Source organism: Hyperoodon ampullatus (assembly GCF_949752795.1).
Source record: "Hyperoodon ampullatus genome assembly, chromosome: 1".
NCBI classification, from domain to species: Eukaryota; Metazoa; Chordata; class Mammalia; order Artiodactyla; family Ziphiidae; genus Hyperoodon; species Hyperoodon ampullatus.
The window spans coordinates 76598959-76614672 of record NC_136914.1 but is presented as its reverse complement, the minus strand read 5'-3'; the positions used below and the strand labels follow the sequence as shown (position 1 = coordinate 76614672).

General features: G+C 34.9%; 1 pseudogene across 1 annotated transcript; it reads left to right on the top strand.

The window, feature by feature from the left end:
- Positions 1–425: 425 nt before the first annotated feature.
- Positions 426–15389, top strand: LOC307057639 (DNA-directed RNA polymerase III subunit RPC4-like; annotated as a pseudogene). The gene is made up of 2 exons: positions 426–672; positions 14137–15389. The product of its transcript is annotated as a DNA-directed RNA polymerase III subunit RPC4-like (transcript).
- The last annotated feature ends 325 nt before the right edge of the window (positions 15390–15714 follow it).

The following is a 15714-nucleotide window of genomic DNA, read 5'->3' as shown; positions in this document are numbered from 1 at the left end:
GGCTCACACTACAAGTGCTCAGCCTAGGCCTGGCAACCACTTTAACTAATGCATTCAGCAAATAACTTTAGCATTCTGTTCTCATTTCCCTGCTTATAAAATGAGAATATTAAACTTTGCCTTGAGTGTTGTGAAAATTAATTATTTAATGTTTATAAAGTTCCTTCCAGCTCCAAAGTAGAAAAGTCACAGACGTATTTCTTCTATTCACAATGGATGTTCTTATAAATGCAAATCAGGAAGGAAATGTTATTTTTAACTGCAATAAAAATATAAAAGTCAGAATGAGAAATGGAGTCAAAGAAAAGATGAGGTAATGCATAATGTATATTTTAATTGTTAGAGTGAGTTTCCATGTTTTGTAATTTTTACCTCCAGCTATGAGAAATAACACAAACGTAAAGAATATGTAAAGATGGTCTAACATGCAGATGAGTATGGTCGGCCCTCCTTATCCACGGGTTTCAAATCTGCCAGGTTTCCAAGGTCCAGATTCAACCAACCTAGAATGGAAAATACTACATGACCCGGGGTTGGTTGAATCTGTGGATCTGGAACCTGTAGATAGGATAGGAAGGGCCGACTGGAACGTTCAAGGACTTTGGTATCCTCTGGCTTCCTGGAATCTAGCACTGCAGAAAAGGATAGAGAGAGATGACTGTGCTTACTTCTGTGAAACTAGAACCACTCAATGAAAACCAAATTAAATCGAGTCAGTAATATAACTTTACAATGTACACCTGTGCAATTTAGAATCTGTAAAAGGAGGGCAACAGGGGGCATGCTTATCTGGATCAGGCTTTGAATGCATTCGGTAAGTCGTGATTGGAGGGTAAATGTATGGTTCTTTTTTTTTTTTTTTGGCGGTACGTGGGCCTCTCACTGTTGTGACCTCTCCCATTGTGGAGCACAGGCTCCGGACGCGCAGCCTCAGCGGCCATGGTTCATGGGCCCAGCCACTCCGTGGCATGTGGGATCTTCTTGGACCAGGGCACTAACCCGTGTACCCTGCATCGGCAGGCAGACTCTCAACCACTGGGCCACCAGGGAAACCCAAATGTATGGTTCTTGATGGTTCATTTGCTGGTCTAAAAGCTGTACTGAACAATGGCAATATATTTGTTACTTTGTTCCTTTGTTTTGTTTATTTAAGTATGCTGAGAAAGAATAAGGACAATGAGGTGAATTTTAAATAAAACAATTTATTTTAAAAAATTATAGTCTCACTTGTTTGCTTTAGCAGTCCTCTATTCCTTTTGTCCCCAGTTTTATTGAGATATAATTGACATGTAACATTGTGTACATTTAAGGTGTACAACCTGATGATTTGATACATTGCAAAATGATTACCACAATAAGGCTAATTAAATCTACCACCTCACATATTTACCTTTTTATTTTTGTGTGAGTTATGAGAGCATTTAAGATCTACTCTCTCACAGTATTGTTAACTGTAGTCACCATGCTGTAAATTAGATTCCCACAACTTGTTCATCTTATAAATGGAAGTTTGTACACTTTGACAAACATCTCTCTATTGCTTTTATCAAGCAATTGTACTAATGAACAGAAATATTTTGTTTGTATGTCCTTCCCAAAAATTTAGAAGGTAAGATGGTAACTTATGTTGGTCTTTTTAACTTTTTCCAAAAATGTTTTTTTTTTTGATATTCAAATGTTTGAAGAATAATCTTGAATTTGCATATATGTGTAAAAGGATTGTGCTTCATAATTCTTTTATTACAGGTGGACAACACATTACTGATGTGGTTACAGAACATTAAATTTTTATTAATAATAATGAAAATACCTGGAATGTTTGTTCTCCAGATTTTTCATTGTATGTGTAAGTGTATGTAGTAGACAGAAAAGACATCGTGCCACTAATTCAAATATTTTGGGTTAACATGGCTTAGAGGTTTAAAATTTAAATTTGTGATTAATTTTGAATATCTTATACCAATTGAAGTAAAGTAGTATTATGATACTCTTTCTTACTACTACATTATAGAGAGGAAAGTAAATAAAATTGAACTAAAGAAAAAACTAAATACAATTTAAATTTTAAGTTTTCCAATTCCAAAATATATTAGAAATCCTGAAAAACAATATACTGAATTAACATATGTACTTTGGCTATGCCAAAATTTGTTTGATGAGTTGATAAAAGTGTTAACCTTTCTTCTTCAACATTTTGATTTGTGAAATAAGGTTATGTTATCACATTGAACTTTTGGAGTCATAACTTTAAGAATAATCAATAATGTGAAGCCTGTAGTGTTAATCTCCTTGTTCTTTCAGAATGATTGATAGAAAGGGTTGGCTTTATAAAACACTAAGCTGTTCAGTTTTGGTACATGACAAATAGCATCAATATGATTATATCTGGAATAAGAAAATAAAATCCCGCCCGAAATCTTAAGATCTGTGCTAAATAAAACACTGGGAACCATTCAGCATTTTGTGTTCCTAAATAACTAAAATTTATTTAAGCAAAATTGATGAAAAAAGGGAATAATGGCAATTTAAAAAATCAGATTTAATTTTAAAGGCTATTGATCAACTATCCAACTGTGAGCAACAAATACTCCCCACTTAGTAATTTTGCTAAATATCTTGCTTTATGTTTGGCCACTACAACATAAAAGTGCTTATGCTGGCAATAAAATTAAGGGAGATTTAATTAAGCTGTATAAACAAATGTAAACATGGTATTGTAGTGTTGTAAAAAAATCAAGTTTTGTTTTGTTTTATTTTTCCCATCTAACCACGGTCTCCAAAAATGCCTAATAGAAGTACAGATATTTATATGAATTAAAAATTTAGTAAGCTCTTATTAACTAAGCCAGCTCTTTTTTTTTAAACCAAGTTATCTATTTGAAAACCAATTTACTTGTCTCATCTTTCTTTTATAAAGTCCAATAAGAAATAAGTAAAATTATATTTAAAATTTTAGACTTAAATGACAGAAACATAAATTAAAACCACCTGAAGTCCCCAGAATATAGTGTATTGCTTCTTTGATTAAACTCTAACCAATACATAAGAGATTTTCCTTTGGTAAGGTTTCTGTGTAAATATTAAATTAAATATTAAATATTTGGCCATTTGTATTGAGTTGGTTTTTGAGATTGAGTATTAAAATGTTTTTTATATATTTCAGATAAAATTTATTTATCCAATATATGCTTTGCAAAAATTTTCACCCAGTCAGTGGTTGACCTTTTCACTCTTTTAATAGTGCTTTTAAAGAGCAGACATTCTTATTTTCTCTCTCTCTGTCTTTCTCTTTCTCTCTTTTTTTTTTTTTTTTTTTGTTGTTGTTGTTGAAAAATGGATTGTGCTTTTGGTGTCTTGGCTAAGAAATCTTTCCATAATCTAAGATTACAAAGATTTTCTTCTGTGTTTTTTCCTACAAGTTTTATAGCTTTAGATTTTACATCTAGGTCTATGATCCACTGAGTTAATTTTGTAATAGTGTGAAATTTGGATTAAAGTTCGTATTTTTACAAATGATTATCCAAATGTTTGAGCATTGTTTGTGGAAAAGACTAGTCTTGCTCAATGTGTTACCATTTTGCCTTTAATAAAAATCAGTTGTCAAAGGTTTAAATACAAAGTTTGAAATAAGGTTGTGTGGGTCTATTTCTGGGTACTCTATTCCATTGATCTTTTTATCTTGACATCACTATTACACTTTGATTACTGTAGCTTTATAATATGTGTCAAAATTAGATTGTGTTAAACTTCCAACTCTGTTTTATTTCAATGTCATTTTGGTTATTTTAGAGATTTTAATTTCTGTATTTTGGCTGATTCTGAACTTTAGAGTTGGTTTTTCAATTTCTATAAAAATGCTTGTTGGGATTTTGATTGGGAATTCTATATATAGATAAATCTGAGGAGAATTGACATTTTAAGAATACTTAATCTTCCAACCCATGAAAAATCTGTTTCCATTTATTTTAATTTTTCTCAGCAATGATTTGTAGTTTTCAGTATATAGGTCATGCACATTCAAAAACATATTTTACCAGATTTATCCCTAAATGAACTATTTCATAGTTTTGATACTTTTGTAAATGGTATTTTTAAATTCAATGCAAGATTTTTATTATTATAAGAAATAGAAAAATAGTTCTGATTTTTATGTATTTCCTTGAAGATAATACCAGAAGACAGTGGTTATATAGGATATTAGAACAAGGGGAGTAATAATTTTACACATAGTGCAGGAAAGGACAAATATTTTTCCCTCTAACATCTGACTTCTTAGCCAAGAGCCCTCTAATGAAAAACAGATTAACAAGAGAAAAAGAAACAGACATTTATTAACATGTATACCTCATGTATGCATAGGAAATACCCAGGGAAAAATGAGTAACTCAAAGAGGTGGCTTAGAATTCAGGCTTAATTACCATCTTATTCTGGGAAGAGGAGGGGGGATGTAGGTCTCTTGAGTGAGAGGAAATGGTTTTTAGGAAAGTTGAATGAGCCCTTAGAAGAATAGATGAGAAATACGATAGTTTGTGACAAAGTTTGTCTGGGTGTGGTATCAACTTCTAGCTGATGAGAAATCAATCTTTCTTGGTTGATGAAACTCCCGGGAGAGGATTTAAGACAACTTGAGTTATTTCTGGAGGATTTGTCTTTAGGCAGATAAGGAGAGTTCAGAGAAAGACTCTCCCTGCATTTGCTGGTTTTTAACTGCCTACAGCTCAAAATAATCAATATACCAAAGTGGCATATTTTGCTACCCTTCAACATCAGTGGGCCACAACTTACCCTGAACTGGAGAGCAGTAGAGCATGTCATTAGTCACTTACATGGGGGAAAAATTCTGCTGCTCTGAGGCTGGCCAGGCAGTTATGAGTTCTCCCAATGAGCAGAGCCATACTTGTCAGTAGTGGCCTTAATACTGAAAGATCAGTATGCCAGGAATAGGAATTGGAAACCAGGGGAAAAATGACTGTGGTCAAATATAACATGAAACCAAAGTATTAAGTAGAAGTGGCAATGAAAACCATGCATATGAGCAGAGACTGAAAGGAAATGTGCAGAAAAATGAGTTATTTCACTCAGAATATGGACATATATGATGTGATTATTTTTATAATTGTTAAGTATATTGCAATATTATTATAATAGTTTTATAAGAATGACAATAACAATGATAATATTGTTATGGTGATCTTACTAAATAGTTTTACATGTTATGAGTGTTCACCTATGAGGAAAGATTCTGAGTGTGACAGGAACTAATAAATGTAGTCATTTATGAAACATTAGTTCTTCTGAAAAGTGGATTATTTTACATAACTCTGCTTTAATTGAATACATACCATATATTCAGAATCAAAAAATAAGGTAGATGAAGAGTGAGGGGAAAAAAAAACAATCTATGAACAATTAGTATCAAAATGATATTCTCAAGTGCATGGAACATCCTTGAACTCTTTTTCCTAAGAAAAAAAATTTTCACCTCAAATTTATTTAGATCAAAGGATACTTGGGTAAAGTAACTTTAGATTCTATCCCTGACTTTGATTTTCACTTTTAACTTTGTATATTCATGGTAATATTTGAAGGTACAGATTTTTTTAAATCCAAATTGATTAAAAACCTTGAAGTCACATCTCTGGAATAAATATCTTACAATTTTAAACACTCTGGGATTGCAATTTGAGTGCATTAAAATAATTCTGCTGTAAAATTAATGTTTTTACATATTTTATAGAGAGAACAAAATTTTATTAGATAATTTTACCTAAGATTAAAAGTAACATGCAATTAACAATGACAATGGAAATATCAAATGATAACTATCTCAAACTTATATGAATTTTAATGTCATTCTCTACACATTTTTCTTATTTATCTTGACATATTTCATTAATAGTATGAAATAAATTAGTGAAAAAGATAAAGCATTTTCATATAAAAGTAAAAGTAAAAAATATACTTGAAACATATACTGTTGTGCAGAAATTTTCAATATTTATTTTACCAAGGCTGACAGCAAAATGAAAATTAAGAGATTTTGTGAAAATAGTCAGAATTTTTATATTCAGCCAAGAGAAACATGAAAGTTGATTTTTTGTGTCTATTGTATTTTCAAGAGTGCTACAAATAGGATAGAAAAAAGAAAAAAAGAAGAATTTTAAGAAGTCCAGTGAAATACAGAACTTTTTTTTTCCTTATTGCTAGAATGCTTGGAAGTTATAACCAAAAGAGCTCTTGACCTCATGAGCACCTCTGTCTTTTATGAGAGCAAAAATATCTCAAGTGGCACAGTGCTTCTTTTTCTACCCCTGGTTTCATTAATTTAGATATACAGTAAATGTTCTTTTTCAGTGTTCTTGTTTGGTCATGTCAAAAGAGACTGTAATGGCTGTGAGATCACAGGGAAAATGATGAAGAATTGGTGAAAGTGAAGTAAATCGGTTTCAGTATTGGCCTGTCAGTAGAGATGAATCAGGATACAGCAGCCTTCTCTTTTAAATATTTTTTCCAAAAAAAAAAAAAAGAGAATTTTATCCTTGAAGCAACTACTTTCTCCACCTTATCATTGATCTTATTCATTGTTACTGTAGAGTTACTGCTCAGGAAATTCTAGAAACTAAGTGTACATTTCAAATGTTTTTTTAGTTAAATGTACTTGGCATATGTTTCAGTGGGAAAATCAGAGTGCTTGCACCCTTCCTCTTCCCTAAATTGATAAAAGTTTGGAAGTGCATTATTTAATAAGCAAACTATACCCTCCATACAAAAAAAAAAAAAAAAAAACAACTAGATAGATAACCTAACCATGATTAACTTGTTAGTTTTAGGTAAAAGAAAATAGCAAGAAAAATCAACCTCTAAATTTTACTCTTAGATTTAATTGGCTAAATAATAGAAAATATGTTTTTATTTCCTTCAACTAGCTCTACAATTCTGTTGTCATTCTCTTTGTTTTCTGTTGTTAGTGCTAACCCAAGAAGAAGATATAAAATAAACAAATCTAGGTTCCTAACCTCTTACCAAAGTTTATTAAATCTCTCAAAATTAACAACCAGGTTGTGATCAAATTAATAAGCTAAAAAGAATATGTGGACTTTTGTTTTTCAAAAGGAAGCATTTTGAGAAAATATACATTACAAAATAGTTGCTGAGTGATTTGTTTCTTAAAGAAATATGTTTTTTGTACTTTGTCACTGATTTACATCTTTGCATACTTCAATTTTTTTCTAGATTTATTGAGGTATAATTGACAGTTAAACATTGTATATGGTTAAGTGTACAACTTGATTTGATATGCATATATATTGTAAAATATTCACCACTATTTTGCTAATTAACATACTCATAACTCACATAGTTACTATTTTCTTACTTTTTGTGTGTGGTGATCTAAAGATCTACCCTCTTAGCAGATTTCAAGGGTACAGTACTATATTGTTAATATAGTCACATCATTGTCCATTAGATCTCCAGGACTAATCTTCTTTCATAACTGAAACTTTGTAGATTTGCTTACTTTTTAATCTGTCAAAAAATTTTTTAAGAATTTTTAAATTTTTCTGAGGCCAGGGGAGTAAGATAGCTATGGGAACTTTAAAACTTAATCAGGCTTCACTGGCCTTCTATGTGCTAAAGATTTTACATACAATGGTCTTTACTAAAAGGCTAACTACATGACAAGATGGAAGAGATTCATAGTTATAATCACACTGATAAAAATTCTATTTTGGGCTTTATTTTACATAAGAAGTCCAATTCTTAAGATTTAATTAAATTGTCCCATGTTTTACTTTAATGTTTGAAATTTTCCAAGTGTGTAATGATAGTGATCATTTGACATAAAGAAGAAAGAGTCTTTTTCCTGGGAGCTGTTCTAAAAAAGTGCAAGCCAATTTCTCAGAAGAGTAAAGAATCTGACTAGTAGTGAAAAGTCTGCCCTGCTGAAACCATGCTAATTAGTAATTACTTCACCCATCTAATGCTATCTTAACTCCAAAACACTGAAGCGGATTGACTCTAAAAAAAAAAAAAAAAAAGTGAATTAAATAAGAATGTACTCACCACTCATTTTAATTCTACTGGATTTGGAGAATTGATTTATGGCAATTTTGAGAAATTGCCCAATTTAAGGGGAATTATTTCAGATAGTGTTCACTGTAATTTTAAAGTTTCTGTCTTTTTTAGAGGTTACTACATCACTGATAGCTGAAATTTTTCTCAGAGCTGTTCCATTGCAAATAAACAATTTGAGCTTCACTTTATTATTTATAACTCAGTGATGTCAGGAACAATGAAAGAGATATTCATCTACTTGGCAGATTTCATAGAAACATGCATTTATGAAATACTGATGTTATATCTGTACTGTATAATGGCAATATGTACTCAAGAATAACCTATTTGGAAGACTATTGTATTATAATCTCAGTCCTCTGGGGAGTTATTTAATCAAAATAGCTCTGCTTAAGTGCACTACAAGAGGAGACATGAAAAAAATGTCAGAGGATCAAGGAGAGACAAAGGACTAGAAATTGTAATACTAAAAGTAATTTAGTGCCTTGAGGAATGGTAATTTTTTTTTCTTGAAGTGGAAAAAGCACTGATAAGTCAGGAATGTCAGAGCTCCAACTGAGATCTTGGTGAATGGCAAAATAAATTCTCATACCCATGAACAACTAAACACCTAGATAAAAAGTGTTAAGTGAAAATGGAAATGTAAGTCACACTGTGCTTCTTAATAATCAGTGTTAGTGAAACACTAATTGGTATCATATGATTATAAGCAACCATATTGAATCTTATTCCTCTACCTTCTTAACTCTTTTTTGTACAGCACAACTTCAAGTAGGCTTTCCAGTAATTCTATGAGCTAAATTCTAGCAATCCTCATGAGTTATAATAAAGAGTTAAAGAACATAGTGTCCCTGAATAATAAATCATGTATTAAGATATACAGTCTTATCTTACTGTAGAAATCTATGGTAATTACTCTACTAATGTGTACTATGTGTTTAACTAGTATGACTAATTATCTTAAACTTTGATTATTGAGAATAAAACAATATAGGAGGCACAGAATGTTATAGAGAATTTTACTTCTATTTATTTTGTGTGTGTGTATGAATTAATTGTCACCTTTCTCCAATGTAAATGCATCATGTCAAAGTTGACTCCAAACTATCTTTACAGGGTTTTCCTCCTGTAATCCAATACCAGTGATTTTTTCCTCCTCTTTGGTAGTCAGTGCTGTGGCATTATACAATTATTGATATTACCATATTAATCTTTTTCAAAGCATTCCAGCTTATAGTACATGACCATGCATGACCATCTTCTTAAAATTTGTCATCTGCTTCAAAGTAATCAAGGATAATACCTTGTTGACCTTCTCTGTCTCTAGCATTAACCATTATTACTGAGCAATATATTTCTACTAATAACTCAGGATACTATTGGTAGTTGTTGGGTTATAAAACATACATTATGAATACAAATTTGATCCTGCATTTCTGTCAGGGCTTAGTTGCTTGGTGTTTGAGAAACCACTTGCTTCAGTATGTTTCATATATTCTCCCATCTTTGCTCTGTGTTCAAGAGCATTACCCACCTTACATGCTGATTAGTGTGTAGCCAGTGTTTCAACCAAACATGATTCAAAACTTACCTCTTATGAGATCGTCTCACAAGCATGGATGGTCCTCTTTATGACAAAAGCCACCTAGCACTAATGTACTCCTTTTAGATATACTTTCATATTTAATTGTTTTCAGGAAGACTTACCATTTAATTCAAAATGATTTTAAATGTCAGTGATAATGATTAGTAATGGATAGCATTTTTGAGCATTAGTTAATTTCCAGTCACTGTGTTAAGTGCTCTATATGAAATATCTCATTTAATGCAGTAACACTAAGAGGTAAGGATAGCAGGATAGCTTTATTAATTTTTGACAGATAACATAGAACTTGGATCTAAATCATGTTTTGGAATACCATAGTTGTTGGCCTCTAGGAAGAAATTTGAGCTCACTTCAAATATTATTCTCTCTAAGAGGCCTTCCCTAACGACTCTATACAAATACCATCTCTGCCATTATCACAGCCTGTCTTTTTTGGCACATGGTAGCTACAACCTACCTACCTATGGACAGTGAAATGTGGTTGAATTTTCTATTTATCACTTCTCAGTGGGAGAGTCTAAAACCAGTGTGAGGTTGGCTTAATCCCTGTTTCCTTGCCATATTGGCAGGCAATGTGTCTGATGGTGGAGGGTCCATCAGGTCCTAGAGTGAGGAAATGTGGATAAGAGCCCCTAGCCAATGTGATAAATAAAACTTTATTATAAGCCACCATGGTGTTGGGGATTCTTTTTAGAAACAAGAGACTGATTGTACACTATTAATTCATGTATTCATTCAATCAACAAATATTTTTGTGTACCTGTTATGAATTAGGAACTGTTCCAAGCACTAAGAAAATTATAGTAATCAAAACAAAAACCCATGTCTCTTTGAAGCTTGTTTTCAGGGAAAAGACAGATAATAAGGAAAAACAAACCAACCACAACAAAAAAAGAAAACTATTTTTTTTAACTGTCTGTTAATGGTGATATAGTGCTGTAGGAAAAAATGTGAACTTGTAATAGGGAGTGATGCAGGTTAAACTGTGTGTTCAAGGAGTTAGTTGCTGATAGAGTAATATTTGACCAAAAGGCTGAAAGATTAAAGGAAGCCTGGCGTATAGTTATATTGAAGCACTTTTCCAGGAAAAAGGGACAAACTTCTGTCACTAAAGAACAGTAAGGAGGCTTAACATTTGTGACAAAGGGGAAGTACAATGAAGGCAAGACCATAGAGGCAGAAGAGGGTGTTGTGGGCTCTTCAGTTTTCATCTGTCATAACTCTCTCACTGTGAACAGTGCATGGTTGTTGAATAAATGAAAGAACAATCTCCATAATGATAAGATTTAAGTATTCCACTTCATTCTATCACAAACCAAAAGAAAAACTCAGTTGAACTCACCAGGTCTACATCAAACAAATGCAGGTACTATTAACAAGTATTTGCAAAGGTATGTATATTCTAATAACACCTCTCATTGGTTCAAAACCTTATTGAAAGAAAATTGAAAAAAAATAGTGATATCTATAAAACTGTGTTTCATTAGTTTTAACTTAGTCACCTATGATAAAGAGCCACTGGCTAATGTTTTAGTTACAGGAATATATTTTTTCCCCCAAATAGCTTCCAAAAAGTATCTTTACAAAAATTGTCCTAGAGGAAGAATGAGATTATTGATAAACATTTTGTACCAAACAACCCATGATTATTCTTAAAAGTAGCCAGCTATGCTTTGAGATATTTTCTTTCATGATTCTTAACATCTTTGTTGTAGTTATCTAATGTTGTGTAAGAAAACATACCCAAACTTTGTTTATTATTTACTCACAACGTGTGAGTCAGCAATTTGAGCTGAATTCAAGTGAGAGTTCCTTCTACTTGTTTTTGAGTCCTCAGATGGAATGGCTCCTGGTTTCCCAGATGCCCTTTCATCCTCTAGATGCTAGACTGGTCCTTTTTAAATGATCGTAGAAGCATTCAGAAGTTGCTATTTATTCTCCACGAGTCCCTCACATTTCTACATGGCTAGGCATTTATGGACAATTTAGGAATGTTTGTATAAGGGGTTATAACAAGCTAGTACTGTGTTATCAGGGAAGACTTTCTTATATTTCAAAGTAATAAATAAAATGTCTCCTTTGGAGCAAAGTTTAGGCAAGATTTTTAGCATCACCTTATGGGATTGGGGGGTTCAAAGATGGACACAGATTAGCTGTGTGCTCAGAATTCACCTAGGCCCATGTTGAATCACCCCTGTGGGACTTGGAAGGTAAAAGAGCTCAGTGAGAGCATGAAGTTCAAGCTGCCTGCTACACTAGAAGTTATAAACTGTGCGAAACCATTTGGTCTGGTTGTCTCCTTATTGACTAAGTCTGTGGAAGTGTGACAAGTTGACCTAGCAGCACCTTGCAGTTTAGGGACTACTTGATTGCAAGCTTTTCCAAATAGTAGACTTGAAAATAAAAGCAGTGTCACTTATGCCACATTCTGTTGGTCAAAGCATGTCCCAGGGCCATACCAGATTTAAGCCTTGAGGGATTAGACTCCGTGCTTTGATGGGAGGAGTGACAAAGACACATTAGAAAGGAATATGTATAATTGTAGAATTCTCACTTTCTTCTGTGTATTTTGTAACCTCTTGTTCATAATTTTTATCTCTTTGAATCTGTAAACTCATAACTCCTTCAATTTATATTTATTCTCCTAATCTTCTCTTCAGCTCTGTCTAATCTGCTATAACCAAGTTCACTGAGATTTCCAGCTTTTTACAGAAGTATAACACATACATAAAAATGTGCATAAATCACAAGTATAAACAGCTTGATACATTTTCACAAATTACCAACAGCCTTGTAACTAGAACCTAGATCAAGAAAGAAAATATCACCAGCATTCTCAAAACCACCCTTATGCTCCTACCTAGTCACTACATACTCCCCAAGGATAAGCAATAGTTTTGTTTGTTTTTGAACTTAATGTATGAATGGAATCATATGTATATATTCTTTTGTGTCTGTCTAACTTAGTTCTACATCACGTTTGTTAGAATCATCTATGTTATGATTCAGTTCACATTCTCTGAACACAATGCTATTATGTTAGAAAATAATATCTAAAAGTTAAGATTTTTAAAAATGTATTTTTAAAATTTAGAACACACTAATAAATAATTTATATCAAATAAGAAAGAACCCATATTTGAAATTAGAAAATATTTATACTTAAATATGTAAATATTATTACTTCTCAAAACTTATGAGATGAAGGTAAATTGTTATTATATGAGAATTTAAATATGATAATATATAAGAAAAGAAAAATAGCAGCCAATTAAGTAACTAAGCATCAAACTTGACAATTAGTATACGATTAATAAAATATCCCCCAAACAACTATAGAAAGGAAAAAAAAAAGGGTAGAAATAATATAGACATACAGACATAAAATTGTTAAGATTGTCAGAGACAAGTTTACTTTTTCTCTTCAAAGATTAATACATTTTAAAATATCTACCAAAATTAATGAAAACAATTTTGATTAGTTACAAAAATGTCCCAGATCCTATATGCTTCCCTGTAACTACTCCTTTGATAACATAACACTGTAACTTCAAAAGAGTTGTACCTTATTTCCTGAACCTTTTACTTTTTTAAATTATTTTTTTTGTGTGTGTGGTACGCTGGCCTCTCGCTGTTGTGGCCTCTCCCGTTGCAGAGCACAGGCTCCGGATGCGCAGGCTCAGCGGCCATGGTTCACGGGTCCAGTCGCTCCGCGGCATGTGGGATCCTCCCGGACCAGGGCACGAACCCGTGTCCCCTGCATTGGCAGGCGGACTCTCAACCACTGTGTCACCAGGGAAGCCCCTCCTGAATCTTTTAATGTGGGCTGGCTTTGTGACTTGCTGTGGTCAATAGAGTGTGAAAGAAGTGCCAGTATTCCATTTCCAAACAAGACGTCAAGAGTCCTTTAGTGCCTATGTTCTCTTTTTCCTCTGACTCCACTTTGAGAACAAGTAAATGCCAGCTAACTTGCTAAAGAATAAGAAACCAACTGGGGAAGAGCTTAGTGCTCCTTATTGAGTCCAGCCAGTACAAACAGAACCACCTAGTTGTCTGCTGCAAATCACAGACGTGCACGTGGGTATCTCTAGGTCCTTGGAGACCAGATGCTCTACTAGCCAACACACAGACATATGAACTTAAAAGAGCTTATTGTTTTAAGCATATAGGTTTTGTGGTTGTTGGTTACACAACATTATGGTAGCAGTAGATAACCACACAGAACCCATTATAATAACATATTATGTATTTCCAAAGAATATATTTTATAAGTTAAAAAACCTCTTCTTAATTTTAATAATGTTAATAAGTAATCAGCAAGCAATACGAATTATAGAAATAAAATAATGTATTATTATTTTTTTAATCTTTTTTTTTAATAAGATGAAAAGATACTCAACTTAACTCAGGTTAAGTTTAAAAAGGTGTTGTGGACTTCCGCCCTGGCACTAAGGCCTGGCTGCAGGTCGCCTAGGAGGTGAAGTCACGGTGCCCGTGGTGCAGAGCTCCAGCCCCAGTGCACTGGGGCAACGTGAAGAAAATCCCTCAGGCGAGACTAGCACCCCGGGAGGGCCCCGACCTTTCCTCTCTGGGGCACGGGGGTCTTTTCCTGTGGAGGCCTGTGCCTCCCCTCACCCCGGGCCACCTTCCCTCCATCCACTCCAGGGACCTCACCCTCAGGGAGTCAAGAAGAAAACATTCATCCCAAATATCAGTCGTAAGATCAAGGAAGAGCCCAAGGAAGAAGTAACCATCAAGAAGGAAAAGCGTGAAAGGGATACAGACCGACAGTGAGAGGGCCATGGACAGGGCGGGGGGTGCCCAGAAGTGTTCCGGTCCCACTCCATCTTTGAGCAGGGCCCAGCTGAAATGATGAAGAAAAAGGGGAACTGGGCTAAGACTGTGGATGTGTCGGACATGGGGCCCTCTCACAATATCAACATCAAAAGGGACAAGAGGGAGACAGATGAAGAAACAGAACAGATCCTGTGCACACTGGAGAAGGATGATTTCATTGATGACCCTGGGCTGAGGAATGAGGCTCGAAATATGCCTGTGCAGCTGCTTCTGGCTCACTCGGGTTGGCTTTTTAAGGAAGAGAATGAAGAACCAGATGTTAAACCTTGGCTCAAGGAAGAGGGCATGGAGGTGGGAGGGGCCTGCTGTGAAAGTGAAAGATGAGCCACGAGCAACGAGATGAGGAGGAGGAGGCCAAGATGAAGGCTCCCCCCAGAGCAGCCAGGAAGACCCCCGGCCTCCCGAAGGATATGTCTGTGGCAGAGCTTTCAGGAAGCTGAGCCTCATGCAGGAGGAAGAGCTGCTGTTCCTGCAGCTGCAAGACCGGCTCCCCCGCCAGCCGCCTACTCCGGACGTCAAGCCTACCAAATCAGCCGTGCAGAGAGAGGACGGACAGATGGTGGTTATAAAGCAGGAGAAAGACCAGGAAACCAGGCTGGTAGAGAATGCTTGTACCCTGACCAAGGGTCAGGTTGGCAAGCTGCTCATCCACAAGTCGGGGAAAGTGCAGCGCCTCCTGGGCAAGGTGAGTCTGGACGTGACGATGGGGACCGCCTGCTCTTTGCTGCTGTCCTGTCTGTAGGACTTGGAGACAGTAGGATGGGTGACACGACAGTCCTGGGACATGTAAAGCACAAACTTGTATGCTCTCCCAATTTTGAATCCCTGTTGGATCACAAACACCGGTAAAATAAGCAGACGGAGGATGGTGGTGGCCGTGCTAACAGCGGCTGCTGCCTGCTCCAGACGTTGTGATCTAAAATCTGTTCGACCCAAAAGGGGTCTGTTTAGCCCATCTACTCCAGCCACTGTCTCCGTTTTGTCCACAGGGCCCACGTGGCTCCCTCCCACAGCAGCTGTGAACAGCGTGAAGACCTTCCCACAGCACTGAAACGGCTTGCTGCTGGGTGTCTTGTCCCTGCTACATTTTATTTTTATTTTTTTGTGGTACGTGGGCCTCTCACTGTTGTCGCCTCTCCTTTTGTGGAGCACAGGCTCTGGACGCGCAGGCTCA